Raw genomic sequence first — 22985 nt, forward strand, 5'->3', positions numbered from 1 at the left:
TCGTACGATGATTAGTTGAAGAATCTGTGATATTTGGGAAGGAAAATGGAAAGCTTAAGGCTCATTTTATTTTTCTTTTTGATTATTTGAAGGTTGGTTGTATGGATAGAGGATTTCTTTCCTTTTCCTTGACTCAAGAGGACAGACCTACAAGGATTTTACTTTCTACCTAATGTTCTGAACATTTAGAGCTGAATCAAATTAGAGTGGGTAGCCCCAGGAGCTAGTGAGATCCCTCCCTTACTCTAGGATGGACACAGTCATTTGTTGTACATATTGTAGAGAAGATTATCCTTCAGTATCGGTTGATGAGATGCATTCTCTGGCTCTTTCCAACTCTGTAATTCCATGATTCTGTGATTCAGTAGTACACTTAAGTGTAGGACCAAGGATTAACAACTAACCTAATGTCATCAGAGAGCAATTTTGCCTCATCTATTTCTCATTCAATCTTATCCAAACTAGCATGTTTTATTAAACTCTGAAACTGTGTAAGAGGCTGTGTTTTTTACTGGAGATAGAGACAAACTTAAAAAAGAAAAAGTCCTGTCTCCTGGGAGATGGCATTGTATAGTCTACAGTGGATATGTGTATATCATCACAACACATATACGCATGCTATGTATACACATATACATAAATGTCTATACAAAAATATATATGTATATGTATACTCACATTTGAGGGAAGAGAGAGAGCATGCAAAAGATTGGTGATAAACAAAGGCTTCTCATAGGCAGCAGCACATGCAGGGCAGATTATAGAAGGGTGCAAAGTCAGGAGATCAAAAGTCAAGGTTGGGGAAGAGCCAATAATATAGTTTTAATGGAATATAAGAATATGAGATGCAGAGTAATGTGAAATAAGCCTAGAAAGGTAGACTGGAACCAAATCATGAAAAGCCTTAAAAATCAAGCTGAAGAATTTGTATTTTCAGCTTTAGAATCAATAGAAAACAACTGGAGACTCTTGAGCAGGAGGGAGACAAGTTCAGTAGCCTGAAAGCACTTAAAAAGGCCTATTTTGAGGCCTGGCTTTCCTTTTCATTGTCTTTGTAACCTTGGGAATTTTCTTCCCCATTTTAGAGTTATCTGATCTTCTGGAACTAACAGTGCCTCAAAATCAAGTGGGCAAAGCTGCCCCACACCCAAATGTTCCCTTCACACTGATCAGAGCCATTCAGTGCCACTTTGATCTGCCTCATTCCCTATCTCACAATCACTTGCCTTGTCCCATCATTGCTTCTATCCTCAGATCTTGTCAGGCATTCAAGCATTTCATCATCACATGTGAACTATACATACGTGTGTGTCTGTGTATGTATATATGCGTGTATGTACATGTGTGTGTGTGTGTAATATATTTATGTGTGTATTGTATGTGTGACAGCATTTTCCCTTTTATCCTGGCCCTGTGTGACATTGTGTTGAGCGATTATTTGTCTTTGTTTCCTTGATCTGTCCTTTATTGGGTGGCTTTGAATTCCCAATTTCTTAGGCAAGATATAGGAATAAGGGCTTTAGAACTGTGATCAGATAAAGAAGACTTATTTCATATTTTACTACATATTACTTCTATAGTCTTGGGCAAATCACTTCACTTCTATGGCCTCCAGGTTTTTCATATGTAAAACAGCAGTTAAGTTAATGATCACTGAGATCCCTTATAGTACTAAATCACATGCTAACAATAACTCACAGTTTAGTAGTGTTTTAGATTCTACAATGTTCTTTGCTCCCAACACTCCTGAGAATTGGTTGATTGGTTCTTATCCTATTTTACAGAGGAGAAAACTGAGGTCTGTTGAGGTGAAGTGACTTTTCCATAGATAATGTTAATGGTGTTGGAGTTGAGTTTTCAACCCAGATCTCTTTATGGAAAGGTCAACAATCTTTCTGCTGTATAACTCTGTCTCTCACTCTTGAGCTGGCACCATGGAAGATTTCTCCTGGCTCCACACCATTCACCTCTCCCAAAACAGAACAGGCTAGGGTATAATGGAAAGAACACTGGATTTGTAACCAGGAAGATGTAAGTTTGAATCCCCATATGGCACTTGCTGCTTGTGTGATTATTGGCAAGTCACCTAAGTCCCTAAATCGATTTCCTTCATGGATTGAGGGAGATGACCTCAGATTATTTCTAGTCAAAATTGAAAATCCTGCACATACTTTCTATTTGTGCAACCACCTTGATAGAACTTATGTACAGAAAACAGCGATAAGCATTCATTTTTACTATAGTTGCTACACATGATATGAAATAGATTGAGTTAATATTTTTATTTCTACTCATCTGACAGCAGCCTGAATTTTAAATTCATTTTCAGTTAATCTCCAAATAGACTGATATTTGACTTCTTGAGATAAAATATACTAATCTGAATAGTAAATGAGTACTACCAAGAACATGATCCATAACTGGTGCTCTGAATATGCCCATGATTGAGATATTTTCCTAGTAAGTATTAGAAAAAATACATGTCAGTGTAATATTGGAAACTACATATATTTGAATGTCACTTACATGCTTAGTATTCATCTTCAAAAGTCATATACATCTATGTACATGTTTATTATGCCTAATGGCTCAATGATGTGATTGCAAAGACTGTGAATTTCTTTTTTTGAATCACCAAACATCTATTAAATTCCTACTATATGAAATAAACCAGGATCATACCTGAGCAGGTAATTTGTTTAGCATTTTGCAAGCATAATACCATTGGACATTTGCAGCTTGAGAGAAGCAAAAGGAAATATATTTGTAAAATTCCAAACTTGGGCTCAAAAAATCAACTTTGCAGGTATAAAATGTGAAGGGTAAGACTAGATGATAGTTTGAAACATTATTGGGGATGTTAGTGGAATATAAGTTCAATACAAATCAAGTATCCTTTATCCATAAAAAAAAGGGTTCTTGAAAAGTCTTTATTGTAAGTGTTCAGAGGGTGTTAACCTTATTGTGCTGTGCACTAGCCAGATTTCTCTCTTTTTTTTTTGTTCTATCCCCACATTTTATGAAAGATCCTAATAATATTGGGATTTTTAAAGATGGTGACACTTACAGTAGTAAGAGGGCTGGAAAGTATGTAATTATAATGAACTAGAAGTCTTAATCAGGAGAAGAGAAGCAAAGAGAAAGATATCTGCTGGCATATATTTGAACTGTCATATGGAAGAGGTCTGAGACCTCAAAGGGTGGTTGTAATGATGAAATGAAATAATAGAGGTAAGGAATTTGAAAATCTTAAGCTACTATATAAATATGTTGTATAGATATAGACAAATACATGTATATAGATATTGAGTAGAGATAGCTTACACATGCATTACATGTATATATTATATTATTATACATATATTACATTATACATATAGAGTACATATACACATATAATATTTACTCTCTATATATATTACAGAAACGTATGTGTATGTGATATTGTTGCTGTTTTTCATCTTTCATTTTCAAAGAGGACCAGCATCACAGGTGATGTCTTAACTTGAATGTGAATTGATTTAAGCGAAGCAGAGTTGTACAAAGTCATCAGCCTCACTCTCTCTTCCTGAATCATCAAAGTCCAGTGGCAGGACAAATGTCAAGGTGTATGGTGATGGCCCAGGATGTAGTATGGATGACCTTTGTGTCTTCAATGCCTAAGCTCTAAGTTTTTCACAGCTCCTATTTCAGCCACCTTCATGGGTGTTAGAACAAATTGTTCTTATTTACCAATTTCCCTGGGGAAAGTGTTCATATACTTGGGGAAGATATCCTCTTAACTCACTAGTAGTTCTGAAGCCTGTCAGTTACCCTGCAATCTTACCCCATCTGCCAAGACTGTTTACCAGGATGTGGCCATTGTGCATCCCACAGCTTCTTGGAAGCACGGTGAAAGTTGCATGAAGGTGGACACCAAAGCCCTGAAAAGGGCTGAGTAAGCCCTCTCACCAAAGGTGCTAGGCTTCCTTGAATTCCCTGTACATTCCAAATGTTATATAGATACAGACGAATGTAGATAGCTACATATAGATATATATAGATATTGAGTAGAGATAGGGAGTATATATGAAAAAATATGCTTATGTGATTTATATATGTCTTATAATAGACATAGATGAATATAAATATATAGATATTGAATATAGAGAGTTTGTGTATCTGTGTTAACTGTATATTTATTTTGCTTGTCCACTGAAAGGAGAACTAGGATGAATGCATAGAAATCATGTAAAATCAGAATAAAATTTAAAGGGGAAAAAAAGTCTTCCTGAAAACTATATGTTTCCATAACTTGTCTCCAAGGGCATGGGATTCCCCTTGCGGTGAGTAAAAATGAAACTGAGATAAACTGAGGCAAGATTTCTTGGCAAGATAACAATTTATTAACAGTGACATGTAAACTGTAAGTGGGTCAATGCTGGCTGTCTTAGTCAAAAAGCCTTGAGATGATCCATTAGTTAGACCAGCAATAACCAATAAATTGCATTAATGCCCTTTCTCAATGATGAAAGACCCCAAATGAGAGGATCTTTTAAACCTAGGTGTGTCTTCCTTCTAATTGGCCTGACAGTAGTTCATTTGGACCTCTTCTGGCAAAGGTAAGACATTTTTACTTCCTCATTGGGGCAGGAGTAATCCTCAGGTGATTGGATTAGTCTACAGTTGGAAAAAAAGTAGGTTGGCCTTCCAATATGGCTTGTCATGCCTCTCTCTGACAATTAAGGAATGCTAATTGTTTTATGTGCCTCAGCTGCCTTGACGAGAAAATCAGAACCATTCCAATCAGGTTCCCCACCTCTGGTCTTCCCCTTGGAGACCAAATCACCCCTAATTTTGACAAGGAGACTGAAGAAAAGGAAAGTTATCCCCTGGGGAAAGCCAAGCTTAAACTGGTTCTCTGTTTGTTTGTTTTGTTGTTGTTTTTTCTGTAAATAGAGGCAAGGGTACCACTTAAACTCATGAGCTAGTGAGTGTGAAAAATGGAATCTGACAAAATGGAGAAATGATGGATTTTAGAGTAATATTAAGTATTGAATGATGCAGCATAATATTAATTTTTCTTAACTTGCACTGGAATTTTTCAAGAAAAAACTGGAAAGCCATTTGTCAGTGGTGTTATAAAAGAGATTATATTCATATTTGACCAGGCAACCTTTGAGGACCCTTCCACCACTTGGTTTCTATGATTAGACTTCCCTTTTCTCATTGAGAAATGGAGGGACAGCACAAGATAAAGTCTAAGGTTCTTTCAGCTTTCCCATTCAATGCTCTCTCTTTCTGTGTTCCAAAATCCCTTCCTTCTGTTACATTCTTTGTTCTATGTTGTAATATTGGATGTGCTAAAGCACCTTCCTTTCCAAATCTAAAAGTATATGGTTCTATTCCAAATAAGACATTGTTTTGAAGTGACAAAGGACCATCATTTATGGAGGTATTCCTAGGTAGGTCATGGAAACCCCAGCATGACTGACTGAATACTGTAGTATTTCTAATTGGCTTAGATGTCCCTGGTTCACTTTAGCTGAATGATATCATTTAAATATTTTAGGTAATTTTCCTTTAACAGGCTTTTAAACTTAATGCCTCAGCCTTGCTTCAGGACAACATCTTTTAATTGCTTTAAATTATCGGTGATGTCTCTAGCATTTTCAGTGAACATGGATTGATTTCAATTAACTTTCTCGAGGTTTTGCATAAAAGCCGTCTTATTCAATTTGCCCTAATTAGATCACCCCACCTCTTCCAGCTAAAGCAATGACAGATGTTAAAAGGTTAGAGGAGGAGAGACAATTTGGGTTGTTTATTACAGCATCTTTGGACCTTTTCAAATTTTGCCCTTGTGGTTGATCATTTAGAATCAGCTGAGGCTGAGAATGTCAGTTTAACTCATTAAAATAGCCCAGGATTTAAATGGGCTCCTTAGAAAATTACTGATTCAAGCTCTAGCTAAATAAGAATTTTGCATCAGGTATTAACTTAAGGACACCAATCTGGCTATTACTCTAACCTCTCATTTTTCCCCAGATTTTCATAAGAAGACAGGTATGAGGGACAGAAGGAAGAAGGAAAAAAAAAGACAGGAGGGAAGGGAGGAGAAAAAAAGAAAAGGAAGAAAGGGACATTTGTTAAGCACCTACTATGTCCAAGGCACTGTGTAAAACGTATTATAAATATTATCACATGTGATCCTAACAACAATCCTGGGAGTTTTGTGATATTCTTATATCTATTTGCAGTTGAGGAAACTGAGACAGATAAAGGTTATTCCTTGTCCAGGGTCACAGAGTCAATATGTCTGCATCCATAACTGAACCCAAGTCTTCATGATCAGAACTAGTATGCTAACCACAGAGCTATATAGCTAAGACCAACCAATACCTTATAGGTATTGGATGAACTCAGGATGGTACATAGGGAGTTATTGTGGAATAATGAAGAAATCCCTTGACTCCTTATGAGCAGAACTGAACCCATTTTGTTGCTCTGCTATGTGATCTAGTTGTGTAATCCTGAGCAAGTCACAGAATCTCAGAATTTCATGTTTATAAGTGACCATGGAGGTAATCCAAGTCAATTGCTACCTGGACAGGAATCCTTTCTGTGACATCCTGCCTCTGTTTGAAGACATCTAGTGATGAGGAACTATTGCCTTCCTAAGTCAGCCCATCCTCATTTGGGCATCTCTGATGGTTTGGAAGATTTTTCATTCCTTTTTTTCTTTTTTTTCTATGCCAAGATTAAATTTGACTTACTGCAGTTTCAACATAGTGATCCTCCTTCTGACACAAGGTACTAAGAATGACAAGTATCATCTCTTTTTCAGATGACAGCCTCGGCATGATTCCATGATCTTTCTTTTATGCAAAACATTGCCCTTCTCTCAATTTCTTCTGCTGTTCCTCATATGGCAGGGTTTCCAGAAGCCTTGACATACTGATAACCATCATCTGGACCAAGTTCAGTTACCTATCTACTTCCAAAAATATGGTATCCAGAAGTGACTGTACTATAGATGTTATAATTAAGAAGAGTACACCAAGATTAACATTTTATTAGTGCTGTTATTTTCTTAAGATATACCTAAGAAGGGTCAGTTAAATGGCACAGTAGATAGAGCACTGGCACTGGAATCAGGAAGACTTGAGTTCAAATCCAGTTTCAGACTAGACACTTTACACTTATTAGCTGTGCTACCCTGGACATGTCACTTAACCCCATTTGACTCTCAAAAAATAAAAAGAATATACCTAAGAAGAAGTTACCTTCTTGGGCTGCTAACACATGTTGAGCTTGCAGGCATTAAAAAGTCTCATGGTTTGTTTTTTTGTGTGTGTTTGGTTTTGTTTTTAATCATCACTGTTTTTCAACCTTACCTCAACTATGTTGTGATTATGCAGTTGAACTTTTATTCCCAAGTATAAGACAGACGGTCATAAATTGGTATTAAGAACACTAGATTTAGATTTAGAGCATATGAATTTAAACCCTGACCTTTTTCAGAAGTGACTGGTTACTCACTACTGCCCTCTCTTGTTTGAAAAAAAGAAACAGAGGAGTAAGAATGGGTTTTGCAGTTGTTCTGCTATAAGAAGTGTAATTCAAATAGGTAAACTCAGAATCCTAATGAGTTAGGAGGTATCTGGGTTTGTCTGCATTGCCCAGAGAGTCAATCTGAGAAGTTTTTCTATGAGAATTTTTGGGTGTGTTTTTTTGTTTTGCTTTGTTTTCTTTGTTATTATTACAAAACAAGCTTAAACAGGATTGAACAAAGCAGAATCTTATTGAGTGAAAAGGTTTTTGTGTGTCTGTATCCACAAACCTGAGGAAATGTGTAGTTCTCTAGCTTAATAAAATGATATATCACTATATTAGCATAACTTTTTCATACCTTGCTACAATCTATTGTGATTGAAATCAGAGTTGTCACTGCTTAAACAACTTGAGATTTGAACAATAACACAAGAAAAGTAGTGAGGACCAGAAGGAAAGTAGTTAGCAGGGAAGCAGCTTCTTATGGTATGAATTTTCTTCTGAATGAACCAAAGACATCAAAATCTGCTGTTCATATTTGAAACTCCTGAAAAATTGATTTTCTCACTCATGTAGCTCCTTGTTAGGGGAAAATTTTCTACCTAAAAGATCCTGTGTTCAGATGTGCAATATTGCAACCTGAGTTTATGGGTTGATTGTGATATATTAATTATTTTTACATTTAACATATATTGAGAATCTGTGTCTAGTGATAAATATTTAAACTTCTGCTGTCATTATAGTGCATCCAGTAGTATTCTACCACATTTAGAACTCATTCAACCCTTCCTTAGCTGATGGGGAGCCTTTTAGTTTCCAATTATTTGCAAGATTGGTATCCTTTTAATCTTGTATTTTGTTGTTTTAAACTTCAGTGATGAAAGTAATTATGTAGCATGTGTAAAATTTGTCCTTACTCCTCTGTTTCTCTTTTTCAAACAAGAAAGGACAGTAGTGAGCAATCAATCACTTCTGAGAATTTTCCCCTTAAAACGTTAAATGGACATTTAACATTTACCTCAAACTGGGGCAGAGTTCAAGCCTTTTTTTTAAACCACCTCACCAGAAACTGCTCCAGACTTTTCTTCAGCCAGTCTGTGAAGGGATGAGTCCTTTTAAATAAAAAAAAAATCTCAGCATAGCTGTTAAGATCTTGCTTTCTGCTAACTTACACATTAACTCCTTCAAAGCCCTCCTACTGGCTTCATATCTGCCTTGAATACATCAACTCAGCCTCCTGGTGGTGAGTTATTCACCCTTTCCTTATTAGGTAATACTGACATTACTCATTATTAGCTATGAACCCAACAATCCATATTTTATCTTCTTACCCTTTATAAATAATCACCTGGTTTATTACCACTTAGTCATAACCTTTGAAACTAAAAACAAAACAAAATAAAAACAAATAAAATCCAATCAAATTCATATGAGTTTATGGAATATGATGCTCTCCATTCTGAATAATTTCTCTACTAGCAAGAGGTCCTCTCAGTACCTTCATCTATGAGGCAGTTTTCTAAATCCTTCTCCTGTCTAACTGTTCTTCATATTTTGTCTAGAACTTCATTTCCCCCACTAGTGAATCTTCTATTTATATAGAAAGTGGACAAAATGAGCAAAATTTCATTTTCTATCTCTTTCAGCAACATAAATTTTCATTTATGAAAGGAGCAGTAGCTAAGATCCCTCTGTAAAGTGAATGGTTTGGATTAAGTGATCCTTAACATTACTACAGGGATAGCAAGGTGAAGCAGTGAATAAAACATTGGGCCTGGAGTCAGGAAGACCTGAGTTCAAATCCAGCTTCAAACACTTACTATGTGACCCTGGACAAGGCTCTTAACCCAATTTGCCTTGGTTTTCTCATCTGTAAAATGAGGTGGAGAAGAAAATGGAAAACCACTCCAGTATCCTTCCCAAGAAAACTCCAAATGGGGTCACAAAGAGTCAGACATGACTGAAATCACTGGAGAGCAACAACAAAGTTGTTCCTTCCAGCTCTAAATTCTAGATAGGAACTTAAATTTATCCCTTTCCGTATTACCTTATTAGATTTGTTTCATATTTCCAACAATTATGTATGTTAGTTTATTTGGAATGCTGAGATATAATTCATCTGAGTCTGGTAACTTGAACTCTTTGAGGACAGCTTCTTGTCCTCATAAAATATTCTCACTTATTCATGGCTCTGAATTTCTATTAAGTGTATTTTTCTCTTCTTTGCAGTTCAAAGATAATTTTCTCACCAAGATTGAAGAGAACTTTTCTTAAAATCATAGAACAGTTCTGTCTTCTATCCATCATTTTATCAGCAGACTACTCACATGATCCTTGATATCTTTTCCACAAAGATGTACATTTCACAGCTAAATGGTCCTACTAAGGTTAAAAGCTGACTACATTTGAACCCCAGACATTCTCTGAGTCCTTCCTTCAGGAATCAGGTCTGTCATTGGTGTATATCACGCAATAAGGCACATTGAAAAGAAGGTGTGGTAGAAAGTATGCTGTATATGGAGACAGAAGAACTGGGCTCATATCCTGTTTATACAAATCAATATACATAGGATATTGGAGAAGTCATTTTTTTCTCTCTTTGCTTTGGTTTACTCATGTGCAAAATGAGATATTCAGACTAACTGACAAGGTCCCTTGTAGTTCTCAATTTATGATTGATTGATTATCCACAGATTGTGGCAGTACAATCTAATTGCTCTGCTCTGGTCATTTTATCTCTTCTATGATAAGGAAACATCTTCAGATAAGGTTGTATCTCTTCTTCACCATTAATCACATTTCTAGCATCCAGATTGGTAGGGGGGTTATTATGCATCGTTAGACATTATTTTATTTCAAACTTTATCATGTTAAACACATACAATCTTAATACCTTTATGGGTCTTGAAGGGCTACACACACACACACACACACACACACACACACACACCCCTGAAAGATGAATAATTTTCTTTATGTAAGCTGATAGGGAGCATAAGACATTTTAATCAGCTCTCTCATGCTGTAGAACATGCTTGTAGGTACAACCAGAACATTGTCAATATTCAAAGCTAATTTAACAGCGACTTAATTCAGCTTATTTTGGCCTCTCAAACCTAATCTTGCAACTATTTCATCTTTTTATCTTTACTATTCCTCTTTTGGGCAACATCGTAAGCTCACATTAAAAAAAATCAGTAATCGCTGATTAATCCTTTTCTCTTCTTCTGTAAGAGGACTGTTTATAGAACTTTTAGAAGACAGCTCATGTCTTAGAGTAGGATTCTTTTGTGGGTTTGCTCATAAGAGGCATACACCGAACAAGCCAAAGAGCTACTTTGTTATCCAATTCTATCAATTCTACCACCACAAATCAAATCCATCTCTTTCTTTCTATGCCAAATTCCACCAGTCTAGATCATGTCAGTCTCACTTTTCATCTGTTATACTATTATAGTGACTTAATTTTTGTTTCTGTCCAGTCTTTTTATAATTTATCTATCCTTCAGACAGATAGCACAGTGATCTTCCTAATGCACACGCAATCATGTAACTACCTTGATCAAATAGGTGTCATAAGATCATAGAATTGTGGAATTGGACACTACCTTAGGTGCCATCAAGCACAAATCACAAGAATCCTGTGAGAACATTCACAATAAATTGTCATCCAACTTGAAAACCTTTGCATCGAGGTATACAATTCAACCTATGAGTAAATCTACTTGGTAGATTTCCCCTCCTTATATCAATCCTAAATTTTCCACATTGCAACCTCTCTACATGGTTCCTATTTCAGTCCTAAAGGACAAAGATGATAGATGTACTTTTTTTTCTTCCAAATGACGATCCTTAACAAAATCTAACAAAAATCTGACCTTTCTCCTCCTGACACCAAGTCTTTTCTTCTCTAGGTTACTAGGTCATCCTCAGTTACTTCAACCAATACCTATATGGCAAAAAATCTATTGGCTTTTTATTTTGTATGGGATCTGCTGTGACTCAGCTTTGCAAAGTCTATGTCCATCTTTACCATTCTTAGCTTTATTTAATTGTATCCCCTGCTTTACACAACCTATTTTTCAGCCAAACTGGATAATAACCATTCATTCATCTTATTTTTCTGCCTCCTAACTTCATATATTCACACAGATAATCCTGTATACTTAACAACACATTTCCTTCACAGTTTTTGTAAAGAGAACAGTGAACAGGGTATATCTTCAAGATTTCAGAATAAAGCTTCACCATTTCTAATTGTACACCACTTCCAAACCTGACTTGTTAAGTTAAGCTCTAGAGTAATTTATTTGACCTTGATGATATTTGCCAGGGAAATGATCAGTGTTGAATTAATTTATTCACCTCAACCCTGATGTCAAGTGATCCTGAGAAAGCTCCTACTGAAGGAGAATAAGGTTTTACAACAGAGATTTGACCAGAGAAACTTTGTTTTGTTGAGTGGGTACATCTTCTGGGCTAATTCATAGCAAAGCTAAAATCCCTAAAGCATGAAGTATCTCCCCAAAGATCTATAAACTCTCCCTTTGGGGAAAAAACATTTTAATAGTTCTAGCAGAAAATCAGCAAATGGTAGCAGCAAAGCAATAGGAGCTCTGTTCAATGGAGAAAGTAGCTCAGCAATAGATAAATGACATCAGAGCTCTGTGTGAAAGATCCAGAGGCAGAGAGGTTTTATAAGTAGGACAACCTTAAGAAATTGTGTTGTCCATAGAGGAGACTTTATTCTACCATTGTTCTTGGAATTTGTGAACAATTGTGTTGTTTGGTATATCAAGGGTCATTGAGGTGGGAATGCAGTTCCTATTTGGAAAGGATTACTTTGATATTCTGTTTAATTGAATGAATTTTACCTTTAATAAATATGCAATCTAGTTTGTTCTGGAAAAGGGAGCATTAGATAGGGGTAATAAATTGTGGATTTAAATAAATGTTAACCAAATAGTTCTTTAAACCCATGTGCAACTTTCAGAACACCATATTGAAAGTATCTTGGACTTTACATTAGGAACTCCTGCTTTTTTTTTTCTTTAAGTCCCCAGTTAAATGTCAGCTCCTCCATAAAGTCTTCCCTGATAATTTCATTAGGTTTTCTCAAATCACTCATGCCTTTCTTTTTTTTATTTATCTATTTATTTTTATTTTTTTCACATCTTTTTATTTTTTAAAACATTAATTAATTAATTAATTAATTAATTGGTTTTTAGTTTTCAACATTCACTTCCTAAGATTTTGGGTTCCAAATTTTCTCCTCCTTATTTTCCTCCCCTCCCCACCCCAAGACAGCATGCAATCTGATATAGGCTCTACATATACATTCATATTAAACATATTTTCACAGTAGTGATGTTGTAAAGGAAAATTAGAACCAATGGGAGGAAGCATGAGAAAGAAGAAAAGACAAACAAACAAAAAAAAATGAACAAACAAAAAATACTCAAGCCTTTCTGTTTGACTCATGTATGCTTTTTATTTATTTATTTATTTTTGTTTTTAGGCAATTGGGGTTAAATGACTTGCCCAGGGTCACACAGCTAGTAAGTGTCAAGTGTTTGGTCTGAGGTTGGATTTGAACTCAGGTCCTCCTGACTTCAGGGCCGCTACTCTATCCACTGTGCCACCTAGCTGCCCCTCATTTATTCTTTACATCTTATTTTATTAATATAAAATAGAGATTTGTGTATAAGTCAAATCCCCATAGAAGACTGGAAGTTCTGCCAGGGCAAGGACTATATCATTTTTTTTTAATGATTGTAACCTTCACTGCACCACCAGCTCCACTCAAACCTAGTCTGGCCATGAAATATGTAATCAACAAGTCAATTAACAAGAATTTATTGAATGCCTACTAGGCAACAAATATATTTTTATTGAATTGAAATATTTTTTTGATTTCGAAGTTAAAGTCCCACTTGATTGTAGATTCACTTGAATAGGGAGGGAGAGGCATATAAGCATTTATTAGGCACCTCTTATATGCCAGGCATTGTACTAAGTACTTTACAATATTATTTCATTTGACCCTCCTTTGATCATTTGTCTTGACTTGAAGTGTATGTCACTTATTCATTTTTTTTAGAGTAATTGAACTTTTTTTTTAAACCAGAAAGTGACATGCTTAAATCCATGGCTTAGGAAAATTAATTTAGCAAAGATGTGATGGATATATTAGAGAACATGGTGGTTAGAAGCTATCTAGTTATTATTTTTCAGGAAGCTCCTTCTACTCATTTTACTAAACACATTTTCTGAAATCTCCTACTTGACTCCTATTGCTCCCAATTGAAGACACAGCCACATTACTTCATACTCTTATCCAGGTGGATCTAGGATAATCCCTTTATATTTTAGTAGGTTTGCCTGCCTAACTTCAATTTTAGTCCACTGATGTTTATGAAGTAATTGCTTTATGTAGAGCACACAAACAATAGTCCTTGCCTTAAAGGAGCTAACATATTATTGATGATAGGTGGTGGGAGGATGGTGTAAGGTATGATAGGTATAAAGATAAATACATATAAGGTAGTTTGAGGAATTAATGCTTCCAGAAAACTGTGTTCAGAACACAGTTTTGCCATTGAGTAGCTATACTAGATTAGGCAACATAATTCTACTCCCTTGTCCTGGGTTTCTTTATCTATAAAATATAAATGATTAAAAAGTGTTCTACATACTTCACAAGAGTTTTGTAAGGATCAAAGAAGATAATAGACATGGAAATTATTTAAAGCATACAAAGTAGTCCACTACTTTTGGGAAGTCATTGTAAGGTATAGCCAGCAGGTCCTTCTTTTCCTAACTAGGTTTGTTTTCATAGTATGTGGCTTATCTTGAACTTCAATCTCCCATTATAAGGGGAAGTTGAGAGAATGAATTGATTCCTCTACCTATTTGTGTCTCTACAAGTCCAGTTTTCATGACTTTTGTCTGAATGATATGGGATATTATTTTAAAATCTTAATGCAATGAAATTGACACTGAGAAGATATTGGAATGCTTTAGATCAGAGGTTTTTAATCAGGAGCCCATGGACCCATTAAGGAAAAGTGGATAGATTTCCTGGAGTCAATGAATTTGGATAGAAAATAAAATATCATTTTAGTCCCTAACTGAATTTTAACATTCCCTTCTCATTCTAAAAAGGGGCTCATAGGCTTCACCAAAAGGGTTATTCAAGAAGATTAAGAACCCCTGAATTAGAGCCTTGGCATAATGCTTTCTTCAAACATATCATATAGACAAAACTGTATAATGGAAAATACACTGTACTTTTAGCCAGTAACTGAATATAAATACTACTTCTGATAGCTATTAACTGTATTATCAGGCAAGTTACTTAACCTCTCAACCTCAGTTTTCTTATCTGTAAAATGGAAGTAGTAATATTTAATGCTACAGAAATACTGGCTGTTACTAGAAGGATTTGTTTTTGGTAATTAAATCCCCATGGGATTGAATTAAGTTTCCTCATTTATGCAAGGTGGTAATAAGTTACACCTAACTTCCAAGAGGATCAAAGGAGACAATATTTATAAAAGGCTTAGCCACAGTGCCTAGCAAAAATACTTTAGAAATCTTTCCTTCCTTCCTTCCTTCCTTCCTTCCTTCCTTCCTTCCTTCCTTCCTTCCTTCCTTCCTTCCTTCCTTCCTTCCTTCCTTCCTCTTCCTTCCTTCCTTCCTTCCTTCCTTCCTTCCTTCCTTCCTTCTTTCCCTCCTTCCTTCCCTCTTCCTTCTTTCCTTCCAGAGCTGCAAAATGTATTCCTACTAAACTGGATTCCATACTAGAATGGGCTACAATAAATTGAGATCATGGTATATAATGTTTGAATATACCCTTGCTGTTTGGGCTCCCTGAAAAATGTGAGTAAATGTAGTCAATCCCATACAAACAATAACTTGTGTTCAAGAAGTTGCAGAATGAAAATCATTATGGAAATCAGATATAAGCAAAAAGGGAGATAGGTCAGACATATACTTAGAGAGAGGAATAAAAAGAGTTTGATACTTAGACTTGAATCATATCACAGTTAAAAGAACCAGTAGAAGGCCTCCAGGACATTGAGTGGACCCTTTATAGAAGACATGAATAAGATTCATAGGCTAAGAAGGTATGAGCCAATTAAGAGCAGTACCAGCTAGGAATTATCAATGACCGTAAGATCATAGCTCTACTGAAGTGTCAGAGGGCAATGAATGATTAAAATCTTGAATAACTATTATCACTAAGCTTTACTTGATGTCATGTGGGAAAAATCCTCTTTTACCATCCTTTCAGTTCTGAATATATCATCTATCTCTATACTAATATTCTGTGACTTTCTTGAGGGACTTGAGAAAGTCTTTGGGATCATAGGAATGTTTCTGCTGTCTTTTCAATGTCAGTAAGCATTTAATTTAATTATTTAGGTTGAATGGCTTCTGTGTGCCTGAGTGATGGCTCAGCAGTCTGTGGCACCTGAGGGGAGCAGGAACAAATTAGCTCTCCAGATGGGAAGTCTTCTAAGAAACAATATAAGCATATCCTGTCAGGGATGGCCCAGGTCAATCATGGCTACCAACCATTGACAAAGATAGAATTATTAATGGTTTTGGTCTGAGCTTTGGCAGGAAAGTAAGCCCATGATGTTAAGGAGGGATATGTGCTTTAAAAAGGTTATGAGAAATGAGGAGATGGGAAAGTGTCATTAAATCAAAGACCTAGAATTTAAGTAGAAATGGCAACAAACAGGCCGAGGCGTTGAGTTAGCATGGTCTAGTTGTAAGGGTCCCTGTATTAGAGTTAGGAGACCTCAGGTTCAGTCTTTACCCTGCAAACTACTACATATACCTGTCAGCTTCTTCAATTTCTGTAATTTAAATTCTTTATCTACAAAATGGGAATGATACTTTTACTGCCTCTCTCAGAGGGGTGCTGTGAGAAAAAATGTTTGTATACTAAGAAGCTTCATAAATCATATACACACATAAATTATGCAGCGCTTCAGGGTATACTATGTAAACACATACATACATATATATAATATATATATATATATATATAATATACACATGCACACGTGTTTATGTGCATGTATACACATATGTGTATATATGTGTGTGTGTGTTGTGTGTATATGTGTCTGTGTATACTTTTGGGGGTCATAAAGAGCAATACAGCAATGGATAAACGTAAGAGCTGTATATTATGATCTCAATTTAAAATAGCCCATTCTATTATGGGATTCAGTATTCAATTCAATATGGAATATATGCATAGATACATATTTAAACATGTTTACATATATATATATATATATATATATATATATACACACATGAATACACAAATGTGTAGCATGGAATATCACATTTCTTTCTATCTAGCTATGGATCTATCTATTTAGAGATCTATTGTGCCCCAGGAATGTTTTTATTGTGTGGTCTACTGAATTAATTGATGAATGGTTGTACAAAGAAGAAAAGGTAGGAGAAAAAGAGAAAAAGAGGAAAGAAATAGAGGAAGAGTGGAAGGGAGGAGAAAAGGGAAAGAGGATAAGAAGGGAGGAAAAGAAGAAAGGCTGTGGTAGGTGACAGATTCATGCAGTAATTGATATATTTGACACAAAATATGCTCTCAAAAACTTACAATCCAATATTGGGCAAAGATATTTGCATGCATAACAATGATAGAAAGGGAAGTGTAATATGCATAAATGAATTATCCAGATTAATTGTATAAATTATTATCTTTATTATTATTAATAATGTAATCTCATCAGAAAATTGGCCAATGATATGTTTTAGTTTTCTATTTGTCATTTTGTTAAGTCATTTGCTAAGTTATAGAGGAGCTAGCACCTACATCAGTGTAATGGAGTAGTCACATTGACAAAATAACAGCCTTTTTGAAATATTGAAGTGTAGCAACAGCAGAAGAAATAATAGTAGTAGCAGTATTGCTGTGCCAGTCTTACAGATTAGGGAACTGAACCTATGAGAAATAAAGTGACTTGCCAAGGATCAAACAGCGGTCAAGGTGAAAGTCCAGCCGACAGACTTCCATATTCCTGTTCCTGGACTAGCTATTTCCTCTATACCACTGGATAAATTCTCTCCCTGCCATTCTGAGAAGCCTGAGTGCTTTAGACATCATGTTGTTTGGTCCTCACAAATATTATCAGAGGTGGATCATGCACATATTTTACTCCTATTTTGTAGATGAGAAAAATGAGGCCCACAGTAGTAAAAGGTTGTGACCAAAGTTAAATTACTATGTAGGTGGTCGATCTGGAACTAAAATCTGGGCACCAACCCCGCTGCTTTATATCCCTTCTCCCACACTGCCTGCAGACCAGGGATGTGCCCTGAATGTAAGTTGAACCACTCACTTATTCCCTAATATTGCAACAAGATAAACACTATGGGAGCTATAGCTAGAATTTAAAAATATGTTAATCGTACCCTAGGTTAATACCACTATTTAAGATATTCCTCTGTGCCCTCCTTTTTTTCTTACTTCCGAAACAAACAAACAAACAAAGAAAAAGCAAAGATCTCTTTCTAAGGCATTCAAGTTCAGAATCTATCTGCCAATAAAATGTTGGCTTCTTCTGTTTAATCAAATTCAATAAACATTTATGAAGCACCTTCTATACGCAAAGCACTACACTAAGACACAAAGACAAAACAAAAAATGGTGATTGCCCTCTAAGACCTTACATTCTTCATCATCCTAACTGCCCTTCATGTCTCTAAATTTGACAAATTATGTGACCTTTTCCAAGTCATTTGAAATTACTAGGCAACCCTTTTTTCATCTCTAAAATGAAGGGTTTGGATTAGATAGCCTCTGTGGTCCCTTCTAGCTCTAGCTCCAAAATCCTACTCCATGTAGACTCACAGTCAACCTGCTTCCCACTTTTCTAACTACACTAGTATTGGCAGTTAGGTGGCACAGTAGACAGAGCTCCAGGCCTGGATCAGCAAGACCTGAGTTCAAATGTGGCCTCAGACACTTACTACCTATGTGACCCTAAGCAAGTCATTCAACCCTGTCTTCCTCAGTTTCTTCATCTGTAAAATGAGCCAGAGAAGGAAATGGTGAAACACTGCAGTATCTTTACCAAGAAAACTTCAAATAGGGTCACAAAGAGTTGGACATGACTGAACAACAACAATACACTAGACCACCACATATCCTTTGAGGCTAATTGCATGGTCTATAGCTTGCACATCTGTAAACACAGAGAGATGGCATCGCTCTGCCTTCAAGTCCTCACTGTGCCACTGATGAGCTGTGTGGCTCGGGTAAATCCCCTTGCTCCTCTGAACCTAAGTTGCTGCTGTTGTTGTTGTTGTTGTTGTTTTCAAAATAGAAATAAAGATACTGGAACTATCTATTTACTATCTATTTATTTCCAGCCTGGATTCTTTAACATTATATTTCAAGTACATTCTAATGTAAATTGCAATTATTTTTCTTAGTCAAGCCCTCCATGACATGTAAGCCATACCTAGAGTATACCTCCAAATATGAGAACAAAAGCCATTTTACATCCAACACACCACACACACTTATTATTATTATTATTATTATTATTATCAACAGTGACCTTCCTCCTGGGAATTGTTTTTAATAAAGAGTTGACTGGCATCACTTCCAGGATCCATTCATGAATCAGGGAGTTGAACATCATTGTCTGTAAGACCCTGTCTAGTTGTAGTATCCTCTGAGTCTGATGGATTTCTTTTATTCGTCTTTTCCCTCTTCTTCCATCATCGGGCCAATATTTTCTGCATCTGTTTGGAAATATCCTATCTGTTGTTGACAAACCATTTTGATCAATCCCAGGGAAACTTTCATTATTTTTATCATTCAGCTGACTTTTTATCTTCCAAATCTCACAACCTACTAGGTTTGAAGCAAATAGAGTTGCATGAATTTCAGAGCCTGCACAGCCAAAAGTGAAGAGAGTCAGTGCAGGGAGGGGAACAGTCCTCAGACTCTGTAGGAGATGAAAGGACAATAAGATTGATAAACAGAATGAGAATATATGGTGAGCATTGCAGATGTTAAAAAAAGAAACCAAATAAGTGAAAGAGTATGAAATTTATGGATCGAGAACACAGATCCCATAACTGGAATTATGTCACGTTTCCAGGGGAAACACAGGATGGGGGAAACTTTGTGTGTAGTATGTAGAATGTCCCAATTCCAGCATTATACTTATTAAACCACCTGGAACAATGGACAACTTCCAAACCAGGATTCATTAAATCCCTACTGACAGTATAGGGGTTGGAGGATTGTGAATAAATTCTAAATACCTCATGCATAAATTGTCCAAACATTGTTATTTAGAGTATCTGCAAACTTGTTGACCAAAAAAAAAGTTACATAAAAACCAGTGAGGCATAAAATACTAGATGTAAACCTCTTTTTATCAAATATATTTCAAGAATGTCTTTTTAAAAGCTGCTAAGTGATTTCCAAGACTATCCACATGGGATCAATCTGACCATCAATAAAATATGCTCAACTAAGTTTATAGTATTTATGGTATTTAACCCCAATATAAGCAAGCCTCAATGTAAAAATAACATAGCTGGACATTTTCGAGATGTGACTATCTATTGAGTCCCCAATTCATCCATCCATTCTTTCATCCATTCTTTCATTTATTTGACAAGCATTTATTTAGAACCTACTATTTGCCAGGCAGTGGAAGTGCACAGATAAAAATTAAACCATACCTGACTTCTGAGAGTTTATGTTTTTTAGGGGGTAGAGAAATAAATGGTAAACATAAGTGTATGTATGTATGTGTGTGTGTGTGTGTGTATGTGTGTGTGTATATATATATATACACACATATATATACATATATATACACACACATATAATATATCCACGTATATATATACACATACACATATATATATATATATACATATATCATCTATCTATCTATCTATCTATCTATCTGTCTATCTATCTATCTCTCTGTCAGTCTGTCTGCCTGTCATTTCATTAGAAAGGCTTCTAGTAACTGGAGTGAATCAGCATTGTTTCTATCCTTGAAGGAAATTTTGGGTAATAAGTGTAAAAGTGAAAAGAAATGTCATATCTGTTATGCAGGACAATATGGGTCAGAAAAAAAAACCAGAAGAGATAAAATGTCATATATAGGGCACAAGCTGTCCAGTTTCTTAGGTCAGAAACAAAAGGAAGCATTCAAATATGAAAACCTAACAGGTATAAGCGGGGGAGGCATGGTGTCTAAGGAGAAAAAGAAGAAGACTTTGAAGGTTAGTATATGAAGGAAAGTAATATGATAAACTTGGAAAAGCAGGAAGAAATCTATCTGTGTTCTTTTAAGATCATTGAACTTGTCATTTTTTATAGCACAGTAGTATTCTATCACAATCATATACCCCCAACTCAAAGTATGAAAAGCTTTATATGCAATAAGAGGTGATTATATAGTGTTTTATATAGGAGGTGATAGGAAACAATTAGAGTTTGTTGAGCATATGACTTTGTGGTTAGACTTGTGCTTTAGCAAAAAATAAAAAAAATTCAAAAGAAAACAATTTGGAAGTTTTCTGGAAGACCTATGGCAGAGGAGAGAGACATGACACAGAGATACCAGTTAGGAAGATTTTCAAATCTAGGTGTATTACTCTGTGACTTATGATTCTATGATTTATTGAATGAACTAGGGATATTTGTCTATGACAAAAGTAGAAAAGACTAGGGCAGTTATATGATGGCAATCTTGAAATAACTAGTAGTGAGAATGTAGTAGATAATAAATGATTTGTTGATTGCCTGAGGAAGCTGAAAGGTTTTAACTTGGAGATTTTAATTGTTCAGCTTGTCCCTAGAAGGCAGAACTGAGAATAGAAAGGGAAAGTTGGAGAAAAATTGATTTCATCTCAACACAAACACAAACTTCTGAACAAGTAGTTGAAGATAGGATGGAATGACTTGGGAGAGAGTTCTCTGATGCCAGAGGTTTTCATCTGGCAGCTAGATGAGCACTTGTTCAATATGACATTGGCCTAGACCAAAGGTATCAAATAAGAGGGCCACAACCCTCACTAGTTTGAATTCGATTACAATGCAATTGGGAAATATTTAACAAAATAAAAATAAATATAAGATATAGCTAATAGTTCATTTTGAAACTGTCAGTATGTAGTTACAAAGATTTTTATGTAGGTTCCACTGTTTCCATTTGAGACTGACTCTAATAGTCTAGAATACCTTCTAAGGGCCCTTCCAACTATTCTGTCTCTGTTTCTACAAATTTTTTTTCAATATTTGTGCCCCATTTTTCTTGATTCACTGTCACCACCTTTTCCAATTCTCACTTTTCTATAATAATCTAATTATATTTATATTTATACACACACACATACACACACACACATGGATTTTTGTGGGCTCACTCCAAGAATATAATTTCATGTATTACAATGATTTTGTCTCCTTGTCCAGTTAATTATGATCTTGATTATCTGGTATCATCCTATCTTGTCAGTCTTTTTGCTTTTTTTGTTTTCTTACATGCATTTTGTGATCTAACCAAATTATTCTCTCTCCTGAACAAAATGTTTTTCCTTCCTCTCCACCTTTTCTGATATTATTCCCCAAACCTATAATTTCCTTCCTCACTCTCATCAGCTACTGAATTTCCCTCCATTCTTTAAAGCCCCAGAAAATGTTACATCTTCTAGAAAACTTTCATTGATCTTTTCTCTCCTCCACTCTATCAGTAATGAATTTTCCTATATGACTGAATGTAGCATGTTCCATCTTTCTCATGCACTTACACTTATTTAGTGCTTGTCACTGTAGTTATTACAGGGTAAAAGAGGAGACAGCTGTTCCCAAAGGGTGACATTGACACACATGGATGGCAGCTACGTAAGGAATACATATGCAAATGGGAAATAGTGTAGGTTAGTGTAGGTGAGTGTCCCTTCCCTCATTCCCAGCATCAAGGGAAGGGTAGTGGCTTATGTGCTTAGAAGACTGAGCATTCTGATCAAATCCCCTCCCCCCCCAAAAAAAAAACAAAAGCAAAAACAAAAACAAAAACAAAAAAACAACACCACAATCAGAAGTCAAATTAATTTAGAGTTTTAGACAAATAGCTTACTTGGCACTAAAAGGAGAATAATCCCTCACCAGTGAAGTGAGTCAGTGGGGTATTCTAGACTATTAATATCATGGTATTTTCTAGTTAGTCTAATTGGAAATGAGAAATGAACGGTAGGCAGAATCTTAGGAAGCTTAACTTTAACTGTATCCCATCTAGCAAGGAGCTGAAGGGTGGAGAGTAGTGCCCCACTCTCTGACTCAATTAAGCCTTAGCATGCAAGTCTCTTGTTTGCTGAGGCCATATCAGACAAATCAGTTTTCACTGACTCACAGATACTCTGTG

The sequence above is a fragment of the Phascolarctos cinereus genome, unplaced genomic scaffold (assembly GCF_003287225.1).
Source record: "Phascolarctos cinereus isolate Bilbo 61053 unplaced genomic scaffold, phaCin_HiC Scaffold_2;HRSCAF=192, whole genome shotgun sequence".
Lineage (NCBI taxonomy): Eukaryota > Metazoa > Chordata > Mammalia > Diprotodontia > Phascolarctidae > Phascolarctos > Phascolarctos cinereus.